This window comes from Arachis stenosperma, chromosome 9, assembly GCF_014773155.1.
Source record: "Arachis stenosperma cultivar V10309 chromosome 9, arast.V10309.gnm1.PFL2, whole genome shotgun sequence".
Lineage (NCBI taxonomy): Eukaryota > Viridiplantae > Streptophyta > Magnoliopsida > Fabales > Fabaceae > Arachis > Arachis stenosperma.
Window position 1 is genome coordinate 49,696,533 of NC_080385.1, and position 25,031 is coordinate 49,721,563.

The window sequence follows — 25,031 nt, forward strand, 5'->3', positions numbered from 1 at the left end:
ATGTCAGATGGACACCTTTTGGTCAACTGCTTGTATCTTTCCCAAGCTTCATAGAGGGATTCACCATCTTTTTGCTTGAAGGTTTGAACATCCACTCTAAGCTTGCTCAGCTTTTGAGGAGGAAAGAATTTATCCAAGAAAGCCGTGACCAGCTTATCCCAGGAGTCCAGGCTATCCTTAGGTTGTAAATCCAACCATATTCTAGCCCTGTCTCTTACAGCAAAAGGGAAAAGCATGAGCCTGTAGACTTCAGGATCTACTCCATTCGTCTTTACAGTCTCACAAATCTGCAAGAACTCAGTTAAAAACTGGTAAGGATATTCAGATGGAAGTCCATAAAACTTGCAGTTATGTTGCATTAAAGCAACTAGTTTAGGCTTAAGCTCAAAATTGTTAGCTCCAATGGCAGGAATGGAGATGCTTCTTCCATCAAATTTGGACGTTGGTTTTGTGAAGTCACCAAGCATTCTCCTTGCATTATTGTTGTTGGGTTCGGCTGCCATCTCCTTCTCTTGTTCAAAAATTTCTGAAAGGTTGTTTTTGGATTGTTTAGCTTCTCTTAGTTTCCTCTTCAGAGTCCTTTCATGTTCAGGATCAATTTCAACAAGAGTGCCTTTTTCCTTATTCCTGCTCATATGAAAGAGAAGAAAACAAGAAAAGAGGAATCCTCTATGTCACAGTAAAGAAGTTCCTTATTGTTAGTAGAAGAAGAAAGGGGAGAAGAGTGAAGAAGAATGGGTTCGGATTTTTAGATGAAGAGAGGTGAAGAGAAGTGTTAGTAAATAAATAATTAAATAGAATAAGAAAAGAGAGGGAGAATTCGAAAATTAATTTTTGAAAAGGAGTTAGTAATTTTGAAAATTAAAGATAAGATATGATTAAAATTAAAATTTAAAATAATTAAAAAGAATTTTTGAAAAAGAGGGAGGTATTTTCGAAAATTGAAGAGGGAAAAGTAGTTAGGTGGTTTTGAAAAAGATAAGAAACAAACAGAAAGTCAAATAGTTAGTTGAAAAAGATATCAAAGTCAAATTTGAAAAGATAAGAAGATAGGAAGTTAGATAAGATATTTTGAAATCAAATTTTTGAAAAAGATAACATTTTGAAAAAGATATGATAAAAAGATAAGATAGAAAGATAAGATAGAAAAGATATGATTTGAAAAAGATTTTAATTTTAAAATTAAAATTTAATTACTTCACTAACAAGAAACTACAAGATAAAATTCTAGAACTTAAAGATTGAACCTTTCTTAACAAGAAAGTAACAAACTTCAAATTTTTAAATCAATCACATTAATTGTTAGTGAATTTTCGAAAATATGATATAAAGATAAGAAAAAGATTTTGAAAATATTTTGAAAAAGATTTTTGAAATTTTCGAAAAATAGAAAAAATGGGAAAAGATATGATTTTTGAAAAAGATTTTGAAAAGATAAGATTTTTAATTTTTGAAAATTTGACTTGACTTGTAAGAAATAACTAATTTTGAAAATTTTTGACTAAATCAACTCAAATTTTCGAAATTTTGAGAAAAATAAGGAAAAGATATTTTTTTTATTTTTGAATTTTTTATGAGGAGAGAGAAAAAAATTAAAATTGAAAAGTTTTTGAAAAGAAAATTACCTAATCTGAGCAACAAGATGAACCGTCAGTTGTCCAAACTCAACAATCCCCGGCAACGGCGCCAAAAACTTGGTGGACGAAATTGTGATTCATTCTCTTTGTATTTGCATGAGATTTATTTAATGGCTCTTTGCTATGTGTGGACACAACTCCGTTCAACTTAACCAGCAAGTGTACTGGGTCATCCAAGTAATACCTTACGTGAGTAAGGGTCGATCCCACAGAGATTGTTGGTATGAAGCAAGCTATGGTCATCTTGTAAATCTCAGTCAGGCGGATAATAATTGATTATGGATTTTCGAAAATATATAATAAATAATAAACATAAAATAAAGATAAAGTTACTCATGTAATCCAATGATGGGGATTTCAGATAGGCGTATGGAGATGCTGTGCTCCTCCTGAATCTCTGCTTTCCTACTGCTTTTATCCAATCCTTCTTACTCTTTTCCATGGCAAGCTGTATGTAGGGCATCACCGTTGTCAATGGCTACATCCCATCCTCTCAGTGAAAATGGTCCAAATGCTCTGTCACAGCATGGCTAATCATCTGTCGGTTCTCAATCAGGTTGGAATAGAATCCCTTGATTCTTTTGCGTCTGTCACTAACGCCCAGCCTTCAGGAGTTTGAAGCTCATCACAGTCATTCAATCCCGGAATTCTACTCGAAATACCACAGACAAGGTTAGACTTTCCGGATTCCCATGAATGCCGCCATCAATTCTAGCTTATACCACGAAGATTCTGATTAAGGAATCCAAGAGATATGCGCCCGGTCTAAGGTAGAACGGAAGTGGTTGTCAGTCACGCGCGTTCATAGGTGAGAATGATGATGAGTGTCACGGATCATCACATTCATCAAGTTGAAGTGCAACGGATACCTTAGAATAGGAATAAAGAGAATTGAATAGGAACAGTAGTAATTGCATTAAAACTTGAGGTACAGCAGAGCTCCACACCCTTAATCTATGGTGTGTAAAAACTCCACCGTTGAAAATACATAAGTGAAAGGTTCAGGGATGGCCGAATGGCTAGCCCCCAAAACATGATCAATAGCCTCCTAAGATGAAGAATAAAACAAAACTGAGACCAAAGATGTCTAATACAATAGTAAATTATCCTATTTATACTAGACTAGCTAATAGGGTTTACATGAGTAAGTAATTGATGCATAAATTCACTTCCGGGGCCCACTTGGTGTGTGTTTGGGCTGAGCTTGATCTATCCACGAGCTGAGGCTTCTTTTGGAGTTGAATGCCAAGTTGTAACGTGTTTTGGGCGTTCAACTCCGGGTTGTGACGTGTTTCTGGCGTTTGACTCCAGACAGCAACATGGAACTGGCGTTGATCGCCAGTTTACGTCATCAATTCCTGAATAAAGTATAGACTGTTATATATTGCTGGAAAGCTCTGGATGTCTACTTTCTAACGCCGTTGAGAGCGCGCCATTTGGAGTTCTGTAGCTCCAGAAAATCTATTTCGAGTGCAGGGAGGTCAGATTCCAACAACATCAGCAGTCCTTTGTCAGCCTCCTATCAGAGTTTTGCTCAAGTCCCTCAATTTCAGCCAGAAATTACCTGAAATCACAGAAAAACACACAAACACATAGTAAAGTCTAGAAATGTGAATTTAACATAAAAACTAATGAAAACATCCCTAAAAGTAGCTTGAATTTACTAAAAACTACCTAAAAATAATGCCAAAAAGCGTATAAATTATCCGCTCATCAATTGTCTCATTTTAAATAATAAAAAAAGAAGGAAAAAAACATAAATACAGGTGCTACAAATCTCAACAAGCAATTTCTTATGACAATCTTTCGCATACAAGATAAAAGTTACCTCAAAAAACAAGAACAGATGAGACAGAAGCTCCTTAATTAAAAGATGCACAGCAGCCGTTGGGTTTTCTGTGCCTCTTTCCTCTTCTACACTTTTTCATATTTTGTTTATTAACTACTTGTTATGCTCTAAGCTTCAAAATTAATGAATATTGTCTTATTATTATACTTTGATTTTATATGCTATTACACCTTTTCAGTTTGCACTCGAACAGTAACTGATCTAATTAACTAAACCAAAATTACACATGTAGTCAACTTTATATATTTGTTATTATTATTTTCATTTTGATATCACCGCTATTTCTAGATTATTGGAACTCTAAAATCAGCTATCAACATTAATACAATTGAGAATGATTTCATGTTCATGTTCCAGTAAATATACAACAATGAGTATTTCAATTGAATTATGTAGTGTTGTTGTGATGTAATTAATATGACAAAAACAAAAAAAGAGACTCTGCTTCAGAAACAAAAATATAATTGAATGTCAGTAAAATTTAGAATTATCTTTGCAGCTTTAGTACCACTTGTGTGTGCATGCTAGACCTGTCGAACCTTTTATTTCTCATATATAATTGACACAAGTTCATTCGTAAGCCATAACAACATGATTTCAAAGAGAGTTAAAAATTACTGTATAATATTAAGAAAAACAAATAGGCGGGACTTTGAAGAACAAAATCAAAAGCTTAAAGGACAACTGCACATTTGAATTATACAAAAAGTATGAAAGCAATTAACGTAGATTAAAACACATAAAAGGACAATTAACAATAAAATATATCATATATAAGAGATTGGGAGAAAACGACACCTAATAGAAAATTAGGTTGCGGTGGTCGTAAGCGTGTTGCGCAGCGGCAGGGGAAGCGGGTTGCGCTGCGGTGGAAGATTATTGCGTGGCGGCGGAAGCTTGTTGCGGCGGCGGATGAAGCTTGTGCGGCGGCAGCTGAAGCATGTTGCGCGGCGACTGAAGCGAACAAGAGACTGCAGAGAGAGAGGAAGAGAGAATGGCTACACTACTACAGTGATTGAAAGAGGAAAAAAATCTTGCAGACCAAATGTCTCACTCTCACCACTACTTTGAATCTGAAATTAAAGAAAAAAAGAAAAATGTGTAAAAAAAATAATTAGGGGGTCAATATGTAATTACTTATTTTTAAGAACAAAAAAATGGATTTTTTTTGTAATTATTTTAGTGTTGGCTAATGATACTCCCACATAAAAGTGGGAGTAAGGAATTCATGGCCTGAACTTAAAATTGAGCCCATAAATTAAAAGAGATTATTTCAATAAAGATATTAAAAATGTCTTTTTTTTAAGACGTTTACATATGTCATGATATTATTGGATATTTTTATTAAACCGGTTAATAATTTATTTTTTAATAAACCAAAACAAAATCGGTTTAATATAGCAACAATAATAAACTCAATTGTCTGCATTATAATTATTAAACCCAATTTGATCCAACCAATTTACACAATTTAAATCAAATTATGTTTAAATTTTTTGATAAAAAGACAAATATATCCTTAATTTTTGTTTAAAAAAATAAAAAAACCATGATCCAGTGAATTATGTAAATTAGTCGGTTTGACTGGATCTGATAACAATTGAGTTTATTGTTATTGTTATAAAAAAATCGATTTTATTCTAGTTTGTTAAAAAATTCAAAAATAACCGATTCATTAATACATCCAATAATAATGTGACACATAAGTATATTTACAAAAAGATGTTTTACGCGTCTTTATGCAAGTATCATCCTAAATTAAATTAGTCAGATTGAGTTTTGACAAATTCAACGTATTAATTCATAAATAGGCTCAATCATATATATATATATATATATATATATATGTTGGTCCCTATAGTTTCACTAAATTTTTAATTAGGTCCCTATACTTTTTTTCTTTTTAATTGAGTCCTTATACGTTAATTATTTTTTTAATTTAGTCCTTGCCGTGACAAAATCATTTGAGATAACGAAATATTATGTTTAAAAATAGAATATTCTCCTAATTAGATTAGAATTACTAATTAAATCCACCCCTATCTTTTTAAAATACCAAAACTAACCCTTAGCATTTTGTCCTAAAAATAAAGAACCCTAGCGTCTGCTCTGCTATGCTTCATGTTGGTGGTGTGTCACTTCCGTCGCGTTCCCTCGCCGTGGATCGCCTCGCCGCGCATCGTGTCGTCGCACCACGCCTCGCCTGACCGCACCTCAGCTTGCTGCTCTGCTCTTCAGGTGTCAATGCTGATGGTAGAATCTTCAAGAAGCACCCTATTCTAATCTTAGGTTCAGTGGGGAGCTATGGAGCTCATTTGCCTGATTGGTCAGAGAACAGGTGAGATCTTCAAAGGACTAATATCAAGTATTTAAGAATTAACTGGGATTGCTCTTTACTTGTGGTATTTGTTATATTTTCTTATCTTTTGTGTAGCCAGTTAATTGATCAACATAGTTAATGATATTCTAGATATGATGATATTCCAACCTTTCTTCTTCATCTTGGTATCCCATTTTAATCTCTTGGTTTTTGAGGAAGAATTGATTGGCAGAGATTGGGAATAAGGAGAAGTTGAATGTTTTAGGGGTGTTTTATTCGTATTGTGTTGTTTTTTTTTTCCAATTTTTTTAGTTGTTTTTAGTTCCTGTCTCTCAAGCTGTGAATTCTTAAGTTTTGTGAATTTGTAGTTCAGTTTCAATTTTGCTTAATTATTTGTAACTTCTGCTTGTTTCTCAAATTATATTCTAAATTTTGTTAATAGCTATGATCCATGGATTCTGTTTGTAGTTCAGTTTCAGTTTTGCAGAATGCCATGAATGGGGTAAGTTTTCTTCTCTCTTTTACCTGATTATGAATCAAAGCTTTGTAGCTCTAATTGCATATAACATAGCTGCTTAGAAGGGCTAATAGTTGGATTAATTTCTGCTTTGTAGATATCCAAAGTTAATTTGCTTATCACATATTATTGCATGCCATGGATGACAGGTGGTGGACGAAATTGTGATCAATGTTCTAACTATTTTGTATGAGATCATTATTATGGCATCGGTTGAATTCACAACTCCGTTCAACTAACCAGCAAGTGTACTGGGTCGTCCAAGTAATAAACCTTACGTGAGTAAGGGTCGATCCCACGGAGATTGTTGGTATGAAGCAAGCTATGGTCACCTTGTAAATCTCAGTTAGGCAGATTAAAATTGTTTATGGTTTCGGAAATTAATAATAAGAAAATAGATGAAATAATAAAAGGGATAGAACACTTATGCAGATTCATTGGTGGGAATTTCAGATAAGCATATGGAGGTACTGTAAGGCTCAAGGACGCCTGCTCTCCTACTGCTTCAACTCAATCCTTCTTACTCCTTTCCATGGCAAGCTGTATGTAGGGCATCACCGTTGTCAGTGGCTACATCCCATCCTCTCAGTGAAAATGGTCCTCTGCGGCTGTCACTCGCATGGCTAATCATCTGTCGGTTCTCAATCAGGTTGGAATAGAATCCATTGATTCTTTTGCGCTTGTCATCACGCCCAGCCTTCAGGAGTTTGAAGCTCGTCACAGTCATTCAATCCCAGAATCCTACTCGGAATACCATAGACAAGGTTTAGACTTTCCGGATCCTCATGAATGCCGCCATCTATCTAGCTTATACCACGAAGATTCTGTTGGAGAATCTAAGAGATACACATTCAAGCTCTGTTGCATGTAGAACGGAAGTGGTTGTCAATCACGTGCGTTCATAAGTGGGAATGATAATGAGGGTTATCTAATCATCACATTCATCATGTTCTTGGGTGAGAATGAATATCTTGGAATAAGAATAATAGAGAATTGAATAAAAGAAAATAGAATTGCATTAATACTTGAGGTACAGCAGAGCTCCACACCCTTAATCTATGGTGTGCAGAAACTCCACCGTTGAAAATACATAAGAAAAGGTTCAGGCATGGCCGAATGGCCAGCCCCCATGTGGTCTAAGAACTATGCGTTCAAAGATGTTCTTCAGATCTAAAGTGATCAAAAGATGTCAAATACATTAGTTAAATGTTCTATTTATAATAAACTAGCTCCTAGGGTTTACATGAGTAAGTAATTGATGCATAAATCCACTTCCGGGGCCCACTTGGTGTATGCTTGGGCTGAGCTTGATCAATCCACGAGCTGAGGCTTCACTTGGAGTTGAACTCCGAGTTATGACGTGTTTTGGGCGTTCAACTCCAGATCATGACGTTTTTCTGGCGTTTAACTCCAGACAGCAGCATGTACTTGGCGTTCAACGCCAAGTTACGTCATCAATTTCGGAATAAAGTATGGACTATTATATATTGCTGGAAAGCCCTGGATGTCTACTTTCCAACGCCATTGAAAGCGCGCCATTTGGAGTTCTGTAACTCCAGAAATTCATTTCGAGTGCAGGGAGGTCAGATTCCAACAGCATCAGCAGTCCTTTTGTCAGCCTTTTTCAGAGTTTTGCTCAAATCCCTCAATTTCAGTCAGAATTTACCTGAAATCACAGAAAAACACACAAACTCATAGTAAAGTCCAGAAATGTGAATTTAACATAAAAACTAATGAAAACATCCCTAAAAGTAGCTTGAACTTACTAAAAACTACCCAAAAACAATGCCAAAAAGCGTATAAATTATCCGCTCATCACAACACCAAACTTAAATTGTTGCTTGTCCCCAAGCAACTGAAAATCAAATAGGATAAAAAGAAGAGAATATACTATAAATTCCAGAATATCAATGAATATTAATTATAATTAGATGAGCGGGACTTGTAGCTTTTTGCTTCTGAACAGTTTTGGCATCTCACTTTTTCCTTTGAAGTTTAGAATGATTGGCTTCTCTAGGAACTTAGAATTTCGGATAGTGTTAATGATTCTCCTAGTTAAGCATGTTGATTCTTGAACACAGCTACTTATGAGTCTTGGCCGTGGCCCTAAGCACTTTGTTTTCCAGTATTACCACCGGATACATAAATGCCACAGACACATAACTGGGTGAACCTTTTCAGATTGTGACTTAACTTTGCTAAAGTCCCCAGTTAGTGGTGTCCAGAGCTCTTAATCACACTCTTTTGCTTTGGATCACGACTTTAACCACTCAGTCTCAAGCTTTTCACTTGGACCTTCATGACACAAGCACATGGTTAGGGACAGCTTGATTTAGCCGCTTAGGCCTGGATTTTATTTCCTTGGGCCCTCCTATCCATTGATGCTCAAAGCCTTGGATCCTTTTTACCCTTGCCTTTTGGTTTTAAGGGCTATTGGCTTTTTCTACTGCTCCTTCTTTTTCTATATACTCTCTTTTTTTTTCGAATGCTTCTTCTTTTTCACTGCTTTTTCTTGCTTCAAGAATCAATTTCATGATTTTTCAGATCATCAATAACATTTCTCTTTGTTCATCATTCTTTCAAGAGCCAACAATTTTAACATTCATAAACAACAAGATCAAAAGACATATGCACTGTTCAAGCATTCATTCAGAAAACAAAAGTATTGCCACCACATCAATATAATTAAACTAAATTCAAGGATAAATTCGAAATTCATGTACTTCTTGTTCTTTTGAATTAAAACATTTTTCTTTTAAGAGAGGTGAAGGATTAATGGAATTTATTCATAGCTTTTAGGCATGGTTACATACTAATGATCATGAAATAAAGACACAAAACATAGATAAACACAATACTAAAAACCGAAAACAGAAAGAAATAAAGAACAAGGAATGAATCCACCTCTAGTGGCGTCTTCTTCTTGAAGGACCAATGATGTTCTTTAGCTCTTCTATGTCCCTTCCTTGCCTTTGTTGCTCCTCCCTCATTGCTCTTTGATCTTCTCTTATTTCTTGGAGAATGATGGAGTGCTCATGATGTTCCACCCTTAATTGTTCTACATTATGGCTTAAATCTTCTAAGGAGGTGTTGAGTTGCTCCCAATAGTTGTTTGGAGGAAAGTGCATCCCTTGAGGCATCTCAGGGATTTCTTGATGATGAGCTTCCTCATGCACCTCTTGAGAACCGTGAGGAGCTTCTCTTGCTTGCTCCATCCTTTTCTTGGTGATGGGCTTGTCTTCTTCAATGGAGACATCTCCTTCTATGATAACTCCAGCTGAGTAACATAGATGGCAAATAAGGTGAGGAAAAGCTAGCCGTGCCATAGGTGAGGGCTTGTCGGCTATTTTGTAGATTTCATTGGAGATGACCTCATGAACTTCTACTTCCTCTCCAATCATGATGCCATGAATCATGATGGCCCGATCCACAGTAACTTCAGATCGGTTGCTAGTGGGAATGATGGAGCGTTGAATGAACTCCAACCATCCTCTAGCTATAGGCTTGAGGTCCAGTCTTCTTAGTTGGACTGGCTTGCCTTTGGAGTCTCTCTTCCACTGAGCTCCTTCCACACAAATGTCCATAAGGACTTGGTCCAACCTTTGATCAAAGTTGACCCTTCTAGTGTAGGGGCGTGATGAGCGGATGATTTGTATACTTTTTGGCATTGTTTTTAGTATGTTTTTGATATGATCTAGTTAGTTTTTAGTATATTTCTATTAGTTTTTAGTTAAAATTCACTTTTCTGGACTTTACTATGAGTTTGTGTGTTTTTCTGTGATTTCAGGTATTTTCTGGCTGAAATTGAGGGACCTGAGCAAAAATCTGATCCAGAGACCAAAAAGGACTGCAGATGCTGTTGGATTCTGACCTCCCTGCACTCGAAGCGGATTTTCTGGAGCTACAGAAGCCCAATTGGCGCGCTCTCAACGGCGTTGGAAAGTAGACATCCTGGGCTTTCCAGCAATATATGATAGTCCATACTTTGCCCAAGATTTGATGGCCCAAACCGGCGTTCAAAGTCACCTCAAGAAATCCCAGCGTTAAACGCTGGAACTGGCACCTGATTGGGAGTTAAACGCCCAAACTGGCATGAAAGCTGGCGTTTAACTCCAGAAAAAGTCTCTACACGAAATTCCTTCATTGCTCAGCCCAAGCACACACCAAGTGGGCCCGGAAGTGGATTTTTATGTCATTTACTCATCTCTGTACACCCTAGGCTACTAGTTTTCTATAAGTAGGACCTTTTACTATTGTATTTAAATCTTTGGATTGTTTTTGATCCTTTGATCATCTTTGGACATCTAGTTCTTAGATCAATTGGGGGCTGGCCATTCGGCCATGCCTAGACCTTGTTCTTATGTATTTTCAACGGTGGAGTTTCTACACACCATAGATTAAGGTGTGGAGCTCTGCTGTACCTCGAGTATTAATGCAATTACTATTGTTCTTCCATTCAATTCCGCTTGTTCTTTTACCAAGATATCACTTGTTCTTCAACATGATGAAGGTGATGATTGACGCCCATCACCATTCTCACCTATGAACAAGGTGACTGACAACCACTCTTGTTCTACAAGCATTCGAGGCTTGGTGAATATCTCTTGGATTTCTGATTGCATGATGCATGGTTGATCGCCTGACAACCGAGTGCTCGCCTGACAAACGAGCCAGCCATTCCGTGAGATCAGAGTCTTCGTGGTATAGGCAAGAACTGATGGCAGCATTCAAGAGAATCCGGAAGGTCTAACCTTGTCTGTGGTATTCTGAGTAGGATTCAATGACTGAATGACTGTGACGTGCTTCAAACTCCTAGCAGGCTAGGGCGTTAGTGACAGACGCAAAAGTATCAATGGATATTATTCCGGCCTGAACGAGAACCGACAGCTGAATTCCGCTATGCCGTGACAGGACATATGCAATCGCTTTCACTGAGAGGATGGGAGGTAGCTGCTGACAACAGTGAGACCCTACACAAGCTTGCCATGGAAAGGAGTAAGAAAGGATTGGATGAAGACAGTAGGAAAGCAGAGAGACGGAAGGGAAGGCATCTTCATACACTTGTCTGAAGCTCTTACACCAATGATATACATAAGTATCACTATCTTTATCTTCTATGTTATTTTCGTTCATCATCATATATATTTGAGTTTGCCTGACTAAGATTTACAAGATGACCATAGCTTGCTTCAATGCTAACAATCTCCGTGGGATCGACCCTTACTCACGTAAGGTTTATTACTTGGACGACCCAGTGCACTTGCTGGTTAGTTGTGCGAAGTTGTGTAATGCCATGGAATTGAACCACCAAGTTCTTGGAGTTCATGACCAGGGATTATTTGAGTTGTGAAAAAGTATTGTTCACAATTTCGCGCACCAAGTTTTTGGCGCCGTTGCCGGGGATTGTTCAAGTTTTGAGCAAGCTTTTGGTAACATCAGTGCCAAGATCCGGCAACAACATCAAGTTTTTGGTGTTATTGCCCGGGATTGTTTAGGCTGGACAACTGACGGTTCATCTTGTTGCTTAGATTAGGTATTATTTTTTTTTTTCGAAATTCTTGAAGATGAATTCTAGAGTTTCATGATGATTTGTTGAAATCTGGCTGGCTGAGAAGCCATGTCTAATCTGATTGGACCGAGGTTTCAACTTATCACCACAAGAGCTTGTTGATTCTCATCAATTTTGCTCTTGGAGCAGTGATCTGCTAAGATTTGGCTGACCTTTGGTCATGTCTAGTGTTTTGGACCGAAGCTTTCTTTGAAAGCTTGGCTGGCTGTGAAGCCATGTCTAATTCCTGGACCGGAGTCTCAGACTAGCACTGCACTGATTCCTGGAATTCTCATTAAGAATTTTGATACCTTTTCCCATTTAATTTTCGAAAAACACAAAAAATTACAAAATCATAAAAAGACCAAAAATATTTGATGTTTCTTGCTTAAGTTTAGTGTCTCATCCTAAGTTTGGTGTCAAATGCATGTTTTTGTTATAATTTTCGAATCCATGCATATATTTCTTTGTTTTGATCTTTGAATTCTATTGACTTGAAGTATTTTGTGTGTCTCATATGCATTTTCATATTGTTAGTGTCAGTAGTACACAAACTGCTAAGTTTGGTGTCTTGCATGCATTGTTATTTGATTCTTGTCACATTTTGATTATTAAAAAAATCCAAAAATATTTTTAATTTGTGTCTTTTCAAGTCAATGATACAAAGAATTGAAGATTCAGAACATACTGTAGAGGAATTATACAGAAAAAGCTGAGCATTCAAAAATGCCCAGTGAAGAAGGCAGACTGGCGTTTAAACGCCAGCCAGGGCACCTGGTTGGGCGTTTAACGCCCAAAGAGGTAGCATTTTGGGCGTTAAACGCCAGAATGTATACCATTCTGGGCGTTTAACGCCAGGATGGTGCTAGGGGGAAGATTTTGTTTTCAAATCAATTTTTTAGTTTTTCAAAATCAAATCTTTTTCAAATCAAATCTTTTCAATCAAATGTTTTCAAAATCAATTTCTTTCCTTTTTAAAAGATACTTACTAACAATTAATGATTTGATTGAACATCTCAAAATTGTTGCCTTTTCTGTTGAGAAAGGTTTTATGTTTGAATCATATCTTTTCTTGTTAGGCAAGTTATTAATTTTTAAAATCAAATCTTTTTCAAATTGTTTTCAAATTACATCTTTTAAAATTGTTTTCAAATCATATCTTCTCAATCACATCTCTTTGACCATAACTTTTCAATCATATCTTCTCAACCACATCTTTTTCAAAATAGTTTTCAATCAAATCTTTTTTGATGTCTAATTTCAAAATCTTTTTTTCGAAAATCACTTGATTTCTTTCCCACTTTTGTTTTCGAAAATCAATTAGTGTTCTTCAAAATGTTTTCAAAATTTTATAATTAATTTTCGAAAATTACCCCCCCTTTCTTCTTCACATCCTTCTATTTATGGAGTATCACTCCTTCTTAATGCACAATTCGAACTATATCTGATCAAGTTCGAATTCTCCTTCTTCTTTCTTCTATTTTTCTTTTCCTCTGACACCTAAAGGAATCTCTATACTGTGACATAGAGGATTCCACACTTTCTTGTTCTCTTCTCTTTCATATGAGCAGGAGCAGAGACAAAGGCATTCTTGTTGAGGCTGATCCTGAACCTGAAAGGACCTTGAAGAGAAAGCTAAGAGAAGCCAAAACACAACTCTCTTTAGAGCACCTGACCGAATTCTTCAAGGAAGAAGAACAATGGCAGCCGAAACAACAACAATGCCAACAATGCAAAGAAGGTGCTTGGTGACTTTACTGCACCTACTCCTGATTTCTATGGGAGAAGCATCTCTATCCCTGCCATTGGAGCAAACAACTTTGAGCTTAAGCCTCAATTAGTTTCTCTAATGCAACAGAATTGCAAGTTTCATGGACTTCCAATGGAAGATCCTCATCAGTTTTTAGCTGAGTTCTTGCAAATCTGTGACACAGTCAAGACTAATGGGGTTAACCCTGAGGTCTATAGACTGATGCTATTCCCTTTTGCTGTAAGAGACAGAGCTAGAATATGGTTGGATTCTCAACCTAAAGAAAGCCTGGACTCTTGGGAAAAGCTAGTCAATGCCTTCTTGGCAAAGTTCTTTCCACCACAAAGATGGAGTAAGCTTAGAGTGGAAGTCCAAACCTTCAGACAGAAGGATGGAGAATCCCTCTATGAAGCTTGGGAAAGATACAAACAATTAATCAGAAAATGTCCTTCTGACATGCTTTCTGAATGGAGCATCATAGGTATTTTCTATGATGGTCTCTCTGAACTATCCAAGATGTCTTTGGATAGCTCTGCTGGAGGATCTCTTCATCTGAAGAAGACGCCTACTGAAGCTCAAGAACTGATTAAAATGGTTGCAAATAACCAATTCATGTACACTTCTGAAAGGAATCCTGTGAACAATGGGACTAGTCAGAAGAAAGGAGTTCTTGAAATTGACACTCTGAATGTCATTTTGGCTCAGAATAAAATATTGACTCAACAAGTCAATCTGATTTCTCAAAGTCTATCTGGAATGCAAAATGCACCAAACAGTACTAAGGATGCTTCATCTGAGGAAGAAGCTTATGATCCTGAGAACCCTTCAATGGAAGAGGTAAATTACCTGGGAGAACCCTATGGTAACACCTATAATTCTTCATGGAGAAATCACCCAAATCTCTCATGGAAGAATCAAGAGAGACCTCAACAAGGTTTCAATAATAATGGTGGAAGAAACAGGTTTAACAATGGTAAACCTTTTCCATCATCTTCTCAGCAACAGACAGAGAGCTCTAAGCAGAATACCTCTGACTTAGCAACCATGGTCTCTGATCTAATCAAAACCACTCAAAGTTTCATGACTGAAACTAGATCCTCCATTAGGAATTTGGAAGGACAAGTGGGTCAGCTGAGCAAGAAAATTACTGAACTTCCCCCAAGCACTCTCCCAAGTAACACTGAAGAAATCCAAAAGGAGAGTGCAAAGCCATAAATATGGCCGAATTCTGGGAGGAAGAAGAGGCAGTGAACGCCACTGAGGAAGGCCTCACTGGACGTCCACTGGCCTCCAATGAGTTCCCCAATGAGGAACCTTGGGAATCTGAGGCTCAAACTGAGACCATAGAGATTCCCTTGGACTTACTACTGCCTTTCATGAGCTCTGATGAGTATTCTTCCTCTGAAGAGGATGAGTATGCCACTGAAGAGCAAGTTGCTAAATACCTTGGAGCAATCATGAAGCTAAATGACAGGTTATTTGGAAATGAGACTTGGGAGGATGAACCCCCTTTGCTCATCAAAGAACTGGATAACTTGTCTAGGCAGCAATTGCCTCAAAAGAGGCAGGATCCTGGGAAGTTTTCTATACCTTGTACCATAGGCACCATGACCTTCAAGAAGGCCTTGTGTGACTTGGGGTCAAGTGTAAACCTCATGCCCCTCTCTGTAATGGAGAAATTTGGGATCTTTGAGGTGCAAGCTGCAAAAATCTCACTAGAGATGGCAGACAACTCAAGAAAACAAGCTCATGGACTTGTAGAGAATGTTTTGGTAAAAGTTGAAGACCATTACATCCCTACTGATTTCATAGTCCTAGAGACTGGGAAGTGCATGGATGAATCCATCATCCTTGGCAGACCCTTCCTAGCCACAGCAAAGGCTGTGATTGATGTTGATGGAGGTGAACTAATCATTCAAGTGAATGAAGAATCCTTTGTGTTTAAGGCTCAAGGATATCCCTCTGTCACCATGGAGATGAAGCTTGAAGAGCTTCTCTCAAAACAGAGCCAAGCAGAACCCCCACAGTCAAACTCTAAGTTTGGTGTTGGGAGGCCACAACCAAACTCTAAGTTTGGTGTTGAACCCCCACATTCAAACTCTAAGTTTGGTGTTGGGAGGTTCCAACACGGTTCTGAGTATTTCTGAGGCTCCATGAGAGTCCTCTGTCAAGCTAATGACATTAAAGAAGCGCTTGTTGGGAGGCAACCCAATGTTTTATAGTTAACTATTTTTCTTTTGTATTTTTATCTTTTTTGAAGGTTGATGATCATAAGAAGTCACAAAAAAAAAGAAGCAAAAACAGAATGAAAAACAGGAAGAAAAACAGCACACCCTGGAGGAAGAACTCACTGGCGTTTAAACGCCAGTGAGGGTAGCAGTTGGGCGTTTAACGCCCAGTCTGGCACCATTCTGGGCGTTTAACGCCAGAAAGGGGCACCAGACTGGCGTTAAACGCCAGGAAAGGGCTAAAACCTGGCGTTAAACGCCAGGAATGGGCATCAGCCCGGCGTTTAACGCCAGAAATGGGTCAAAACGTGGATTTTGATGCCATTTGGTGCAGGGATGACTTTTCCTTGACACCTCAGGATCTGTGGACCCCACAGGATCCCCAAACAACCCCACCACTCTCTCTTCTTCTTCACCCATTCACCAATCACCTCAACATCTCTTTCTCTTCACCACTCACATCCATCCTTCATAAAACACCACTTCTTCCCCTTTTGGCCGAACCACAAGGCCATCTCCCTCTCCTCCATTTCTTCTTCTTCTATTCTCTTCTTTCTTCTTTTGCTCGAGGACGAGCAAACCTTTTAAGTTTGATGTGGTAAAAGCATTGCTTTTTGCTTTTCCATAACCATTTATGGCATCCAAAGCCGGTTCAACTGAGAAGGCATGACCTCAAGCCCATCACTAAGAAGAAGATGGAGCAAACAAGAGACCCCTCTCATCATGAGATCCCTGAGATACCTCAAGGGATGCACTTTCCTCCACAAGACTATTGGGAGCAACTGAACACCTCCTTAGGAGAATTAAGTTCCAACATGGGACAACTAAGGGTGAAGCACATGCCATCCTCCTCCATGAAATTAGAGAAGATCAAAGAATCATGAGAGAGGAGCAACAAAGGCAAGGAAGAGACATTGAGGAGCTCAAGCACTCCAAAGGACCTTCAAGAGGAAGGAAGAACCGCCATCACTAAGGTGGACCCGTTCCTTGATTTCCTTGTTCTTTATTCTTCTGTTTTTCGAATTTTAGTGCTTTATGTTTATCTATGTTTGTGTCTTATGATCATTAGTGTCTTAGTGTCTATGCCTTAAAGTTATGAATGTCCTATGAATCCATCACCTTTCTTGAATAAAAATGTGCTTAATTGAAAAAGGAAGAATTGCATGAATTTTGAATTTTATAAAAGTTTAATTATTTTGATGTGGTGGCAATATTTTTGTTCTCTGAATGTATGCTTAAACAGTGCATATGTATCTTGAATTTGTGGTTCATGAATGATTGGCTCTTGAAAGAATGATGAAAAAGGAGACATGTTACTGAGGATCTGAAAAATCAATAAAATGATTCTTGAAGCAAGAAAAAGCATTGCTATTCAAAAAAAAAAAACCGAAAAAAAAGAAAAAAAAAAGAAAACGAAAAAAAAAAAATAATAATAATAAGAGTTGTGATCCAAGGCAAATAAGAGTGTACTTAAGAACCCTGGACACCTCTAATTGGGGACTTTAGCAAAGCTAAGTCACAATCTGAAAAGGTTCACCCAATTATGTGTCTGTGGCATGTATGTATCCGGTGGTAATACTGGAAAGACAGAGTGCTTTGGGCCACAGCCAAGACTCAATAAATAGCTATGTTCAAGAATCATCATACTTTACTAGGAGAATCATTAACATTATCTGGATTCTAAGTTCCTAAAGAAGCCAACCATTCTGAATTTCAAAGGATAGATTGAGATGCCAAAACTGTTCGGAGACAAAAAGTTAAAAGCCCCGCTCATCTAATTAATACTGATCTTCATAGATGTTTTTGGAGTTCATTGCATATTCTCTTCTTTTTATCCTATTTGATTTTCAGTTGCTTGGGGACAAGCAACAATTTAAGTTTGGTGTTGTGATGAGCGGATGATTTGTATACTTTTTGGCATTGTTTTTAGTATGTTTTTGATATGATCTAGTTAATTTTTAGTATATTTCTATTAGTTTTTAGTTAAAATTCACTTTTCTGGACTTTACTATGAGTTTGTGTGTTTTTCTGTGATTTCAGGTATTTTCTGGCTGAAATTGAGGGACCTGAGCAAAAATCTGATCCAGAGACCAAAAAGGACTGCAGATGCTGTTGGATTCTGACCTCCCTGCACTCGAAGCGGATTTTCTGGAGCTACAGAAGCCCAATTGGCGCGCTCTCAACGGCGTTGGAAAGTAGACATCCTGGGCTTTCCAGCAATATATGATAGTCCATACTTTGCCCAAGATTTGATGGCCCAAACCGGCGTTCAAAGTCACCTTAAGAAATCCCAGCGTTAAACGCTGGAACTGGCACCTGATTGGGAGTTAAACGCCCAAACTGGCATGAAAGCTGGCGTTTAACTCCAGAAAAAGTCTCTACACGAAATTCCTTCATTGCTCAGCCCAAGCACACACCAAGTGGGCCCGGAAGTGGATTTTTATGTCATTTACTCATCTCTGTACACCCTAGGCTACTAGTTTTCTATAAGTAGGACCTTTTACTATTGTATTTAAATCTTTGGATTGTTTTTGATCCTTTGATCATCTTTGGACATCTAGTTCTTAGATCAATTGGGGGCTGGCCATTCGGCCATGCCTAGACCTTGTTCTTATGTATTTTCAACGGTGGAGTTTCTACACACCATAGATTAAGGTGTGGAGCTCTGCTGTACCTCGAGTATTAATGCAATTACTATTGTTCTTCCATTCAATTCCGCTTGTTCTTTTACCAAGATATCACTTGTTCTTCAACATGATGAAGGTGATGATTGACGCCCATCACCATTCTCACCTATGAACAAGGTGACTGACAACCACTCTTGTTCTACAAGCATTCGAGGCTTGGTGAATATCTCTTGGATTTCTGATTGCATGATGCATGGTTGATCGCCTGACAACCGAGTGCTCGCCTGACAAACGAGCCAGCCATTCCGTGAGATCAGAGTCTTCGTGGTATAGGCAAGAACTGATGGCAGCATTCAAGAGAATCCGGAAGGTCTAACCTTGTCTGTGGTATTCTGAGTAGGATTCAATGACTGAATGACTGTGACGTGCTTCAAACTCCTAGCAGGCTAGGGCGTTAGTGACAGACGCAAAAGTATCAATGGATATTATTCCGGCCTGAACGAGAACCGACAGCTGAATTCCGCTATGCCGTGACAGGACATATGCAATCGCTTTCACTGAGAGGATGGGAGGTAGCTGCTGACAACAGTGAGACCCTACACAAGCTTGCCATGGAAAGGAGTAAGAAAGGATTGGATGAAGACAGTAGGAAAGCAGAGAGACGGAAGGGAAGGCATCTTCATACACTTGTCTGAAGCTCTTACACCAATGATATACATAAGTATCACTATCTTTATCTTCTATGTTATTTTCGTTCATCATCATATATATTTGAGTTTGCCTGACTAAGATTTACAAGATGACCATAGCTTGCTTCAATGCTAACAATCTCCGTGGGATCGACCCTTACTCACGTAAGGTTTATTACTTGGACGACCCAGTGCACTTGCTGGTTAGTTGTGCGAAGTTGTGTAATGCCATGGAATTGAACCACCAAGTTCTTGGAGTTCATGACCAGGGATTATTTGAGTTGTGAAAAAGTATTGTTCACAATTTCGCGCACCAGGGCGTTCATCACCTTGCATCATAGGCAAGTGGAATGCCAACCTTACATTTTCCGGACTGAAATCCAAGTATTTCTCCCTAACCATTGTGAGATAATTCTTTGGACTTGGGTTCATACCTTGGTCATGGTTCCTAGTGATCCATGCATTGGCATAGAACTCTTGAACCATTAAGATTCCGACTTGTTGCATGGGGTTGGTTAAGACTTCCCAACCTCTTCTTTGAACTTCATGTCGGATCTCCGGATACTCATTCTTCTTGAGTTTGAAAGGGACCTCAGGGATCACCTTCTTCTTTGCCACAACATCATAGAAGTGGTCTTGATGGCTCTTGGAGATGAATCTCTCTATCTCCCATGACTCGGAGGTGGAAGCTTTTGCCTTCCCTTTTCCTTTTCTAGAGGATACTCCGGCCTTAGGTGCCATTGGTAATGGAAAAACAAAAAAAAGCTTATGCTTTTACCACACCAAACTTAAAATATTGCTCGTCCTCGAGCAAAAAGAAAAGAATAGTAGAAGAAGAAGAAAATATGGTAGAGAGGGAGAGAGGTAGGTTCGGCTATGTGGGAGAAGAAGGGGTTGTGTTGTGTGAAAATGAAGTAGAAGGGAAGGGTATTTATAGGGAGAGGGGAGGGTGGGTGTTCGGCCATTTGGGTGGGAATGGGTGGGAAATTGAATTTGAATTTTATGAAGGTAGGTGGGGTTTATGGGGAAGAGTGGGGTGATGTGAATGGTGAATGGGGAATTGGGAAGAGGAATTGAGGTGATTGGTGATGGTGTTGGGAAGTTTGACATGGGGAGTAGGAAAATGAGATTTAGGATTAGGAGAGTGTGATTAGGATTAAAAGGTAAGGTGGGAATATGTTAGGTGGGGATCCTGTGGGGTCCACAGATCCTGAGGTGATCCTGTGGAGTCCACAGGATCCTGAGGTGTAAAGAAATACCATTCCTTCACCATATAGGCATGTAAAATGCCTTCATGCATCATTCTGGCGTTCAAACGCCCATTGGTGCATGTTCTGGGCGTTCAACGCCCATGTAATGCATGTTTCTGGCGTTGAACGCCAGTTTTATGCTTGTTACTGGCGTTCAGCGCCAGCTTTTCTCCTCTAGGCACATTCCTGGCGTTCAACGCCAGGATGTTGCTTGTTTCTGGCGTTCAGCGCCAGAATGGTGCTCTGTTCTGGCGTGGAACGCCGGCCAGATGCATTTTACTGGCGTTGAACGCCAGCCTGTGCGTCCTCCAGGGTGAAAAATTTTTTTCTTCTGTTTTTGACTCTGTTTTTAATTTTTTTGATTTTTTCGTGACTCCTCATGATCATGTACCTAATAAAACACAAAATAACAATAAAACAAAATAAAATAAAAATTAGATAAATAAAATTGGGTTGCCTCCCAACAAGCGCTTCTTTAATGTCAATAGCTTGATAGTGGCTCTCATGGAGCCACAAGGTGATCAGGTCAATTTTAGTGTAGTCCCAACACCAAACTTAGAGTTTGGATATGGGATCTTAACACCAAACTTAGAGTTTGGTTGTGGCCTCACAACACCAAACTTAGAGTTTGTCTGTGTGGGCTCTTCTTGACTCTGAACTGAGAGAAGCTCTTTATGCTTACTCTCTTTTGTCACAGAGGGATGGCCATGTGCCTTAAACACAAGGTAGTCCCCATTCAATTGAAGGACTAACTCACCTCTGTTGACATCTATCACAGCTCATGCTGTGGCTAGGAAAGGTCTTCCAAGGATGATGCAATCATCCTCTTCCTTCCTAGTGTCTAAGATTATGAAATCAGCAGGGATGTAAAGGCCTTCAACCTTTACTAGCACGTCCTCTACTATTCCATAGGCTTGTCTCAATGACTTGTCAGTGGTGCGCGAAATTGTGAACAATACTTTTCACAACTCTCATAATCCCTGGTCATGAACTCCAAAAACTTGGTGGTTCAATTCCATGGCATTACACAACTTCGCACAACTAACCAGCAAGTGCACTGGGTCGTCCAAGTAATACCTTACGTGAGTAAGGGTCGATCCCACGGAGATTGTTAGCATTGAAGCAAGCTATGGTCATCTTGTAAATCTTAGTCAGGCAAACTCAAATGTATATGATGATGAACGAAAATAACATAGAAGATAAAGATAGTGATACTTATGTATATCATTGGTGTAAGAGCTTCAGACAAGTGTATGAAGATGCCTTCCCTTCCGTCTCTCTGCTTTCCTACTGTCTTCATCCAATCCTTCTTACTCCTTTCCATGGCAAGCTCGTGTAGGGTTTCACTGTTGTCAGCAGCTACCTCCCATCCTCTCATTGGAAATACGTTCCTGATGCTCTGTCACAGCATAGGCTATCCATCTGTCGGTTCTCAATCAGACCGGAATAGAATCCAGTGATTCTTTTGGCGTCTGTCACTAACGCCCCGCCCTCAGGAGTTTGAAGCACGCCACAGTCATTCAATCATTGAATCCTACTCAGAATACCACAGACAAGGTTAGACCTTCCGGATTCTCTTGAATGCTGCCATCAGTTCTTGCCTATACCACGAAGACTCTGATCTCATGGAATGGCTGGCTCGTTTGTCAGGCGAGCACTCGGTTGTCAGGCGATCAACCATGCATCATGCAATCAGAAATCCAAGAGATATTCACTAAGCCTCATATGCTTGTAGAACAAGAATGGTTGTCAGTCACCTTGTTCATAGGTGAGAATGATGATGAGCGTCAATCATCACCTTCATCATGTTGAAGAACAAGTGATATCTTGGTCAAAGAACAAGCGGAATTGAATAGAAGAACAATAGTAATTGCATTAATACTCGAGGTACAGCAGAGCTCCACACCTTAATCTATGGTGTGTAGAAACTCCACCGTTGAAAATACATAAGAACAAGGTCTAGGCATGGCCGAATGGCCAGCCTCCCAAAGGTCTAAGATAGCATAAAACAAAGATAGCTACCCAGATTCTCAGATACAAATACAATAGTACAAGGTCCTACTTATAGAAAACTAGTAGCCTAAGGTGTACAGAAATGAGTAAATGACATAAAAATCCACTTCCGGGCCCACTTGGTGTGTGCTTGGGCTGAGCAATGAAGCATTTTCGTGTAGAGACTTGTCTTGGAGTTAAACGCCAGCTTTTATGCCAGTTTGGGCGTTTAACTCCCATTTAGGTGCCAGTTCCGGCGTTTAACGCTGGAATTTCTGTAGGTGACTTTGAACGCCGGTTTGGGCCATCAAATCTTGGGCAAAGTATGGACTATTATATATTGCTGGAAAGCCCAGGATATCTACTTTCCAACGCCGTTGAGAGCGCCCCAATTGGGCTTCTTTAGCTCCAGAAAATCCACTTCGAGTGCAGGGAGGTCAGAATCCACAGCATCTGTAGTCCTTTTCAGTCTCTGAATCAGATTTTTGCTCAGGTCCCTCAATTTCAGCCAGAAAACCTGAAATCACAGAAAACACACAAACTCATAGTAAAGTCCAGAAAAGTGAATTTTAACTAAAAACTAATAAAAATATAATAAAAACTAAACTAGAACTACCAAAAACATACTAAAAACAATGCCAAAAAGTGTATAAATTATCCGCTCATCACAACACCAAACTTAAATTGTTGCTTGTCCCAAGCAACTTAAGATCAAATAAATAAAAAGAAGAGAATATGCAATGAACTCCAAAAACATCTATGAAGATCAGTATTAATTAGATGAGCGGGGCTTTTAACTTTTTGTCTCTGAATAGTTTTGGCATCTCACTCTATCCTTTGAAACTCAAAATGATTGGCTTCTTTAGGAACTCAGAATCCAGATAGTGTTATTGATTCTCCTAGTTAAGTATGATGATTCTTGAACACAGCTACTTATTGAGTCTTGGCCGTGGCCCAAAGCACTCTGTCTTCCAGTATTACCACCGGATACATACATGCCACAGACACATAATTGGGTGAACCTTTTCAGATTGTGACTCAGCTTTGCTAAAGTCCCCAATTAGAGGTGTCCAGGGTTCTTAAGCACACTCTTTTTGCCTTGGATCACAACTTTATTTCTTTCTTTTTCTTTCTTTTTCCCTTTTTTTTTTCGAATTTTTTTTTTTTCGATTTGCTTCTCTTTTTTTTTTTTTTTTTTTTTGTATTCACTGCTTTTTTTTGCTTCAAGAATCATTTTATAATTTTTCAGATCCTCAGTAACATGTCTCCTTTTTCATCATTCTTTCAAGAGCCAACATTCATGAACCACAAATTCAAACATATGCACTGTTCACATACATTCAGAAACAAAGTGTTGCCACCACATCAAATAATTAAACTATTATAAAATTTAAAGTTCATGCACTTCTTTCCTTTTCAATTAAGCACGTTTTTATTCAAGAAAGGTGATGGATTCATAGGACCTTCATAACTTTAGGCATAGACACTAAGACACTAATGATCACAAGACACAAACATGGACAAACATAAGCATAAAAATCGAAAAACAGAAGAATAAAGAACAAGGAGATCAAGGACGGTCCACCTTAGTGATGCGGCTCTTTCTTGCTCTTGAAGATCCTATGGAGTGCTTGAGCTCCTCAATGTCTCTTCCTTGTCTTTGTTGCTCCTCCCTCATGATTCTTTGGTCTTCTCTAATTTCATGGAGGAGAATGGAGTGTTCTTGATCCACCCTTAGTTGTCCCATGTTGGAACTCATTCTCCTAGGGAGGTGTTTAATTGCTCCCAATAATTTTGTGGAGGAAAGTGCATCCCTTGAGGTATCTCAGGGATTTCTTGATGAGAGGGGTCTCTTGTGTACTCCATCTTTTTCTTGGTGATGGGCTTGTCCTCATCAATGGGGGTATCTCCTTCTATGTCAACTCCAACTGAATAACAGAGGTGACAGATGAGATGAGGAAAGGCTAACCTTGCCAAAGTGGAGGTCTTGTCCGCCACCTTGTAGAGTTCTTGGGCTATAACCTCATGAACTTCTATTTCTTCTCCATCATGATGCTATGGATCATGATGGCCCGGTCTATGGTAACTTCGGACCGGTTGCTAGTGGGAATGATTGAGCGTTGTAGAACTCTAACCATCCTCTAGCCACGGGCTTGAGGTCATGCCTTCTCAATTGAACCGGCTTTCCTCTTGAATCTTGCTTCCATTGTGCGCCCTCTTCACATATGATTGTGAGGACTTGGTCCAACCTTTGATCAAAGTTGACCCTTCTAGTGTAAGGGTGCTCATCTCCTTGCATCATAGGCAAGTTGAACGCCACCCTCACACTCTCCGGACTAAAATCCAAGTATTTCCCCCCCGAACCATAGTGAGATAATTCTTTGGATTCGGGTTCACACTTTGGTCATGGTTCTTGGTGATCCATGCATTGGCATAGAACTCTTGACCATCAAGATTCCGACTTGTTGAATGGGGTTGGTAAGTACTTCCCAATCTCTTCTTCGGATCTCATGGCGGATCTCCGGATATTCACCCTTTTTGAGTGAAAGGGGACTTCGGGGATCACCTTCTTCAAGGCCACAACTTCATAGAAGTGGACTTGATGCACCCTTGAGAGAATCTAT

General features: G+C 38.9%; 2 non-coding genes across 2 annotated transcripts; one reads left to right on the top strand and one right to left on the bottom strand.

Annotated features, from left to right (window-relative positions):
- On the top strand, positions 1 to 104 carry LOC130953081 (small nucleolar RNA R71). The gene has a single exon (XR_009075255.1). It is a non-coding gene; the product is annotated as a small nucleolar RNA R71 (small nucleolar RNA).
- Positions 105 to 13,975: 13,871 nt separating this feature from the next.
- LOC130953710 (small nucleolar RNA R71) lies at positions 13,976 to 14,083 on the bottom strand. The gene has a single exon (XR_009075871.1). It is a non-coding gene; the product is annotated as a small nucleolar RNA R71 (small nucleolar RNA).
- Between the last annotated feature and the right edge of the window lie 10,948 nt (positions 14,084 to 25,031).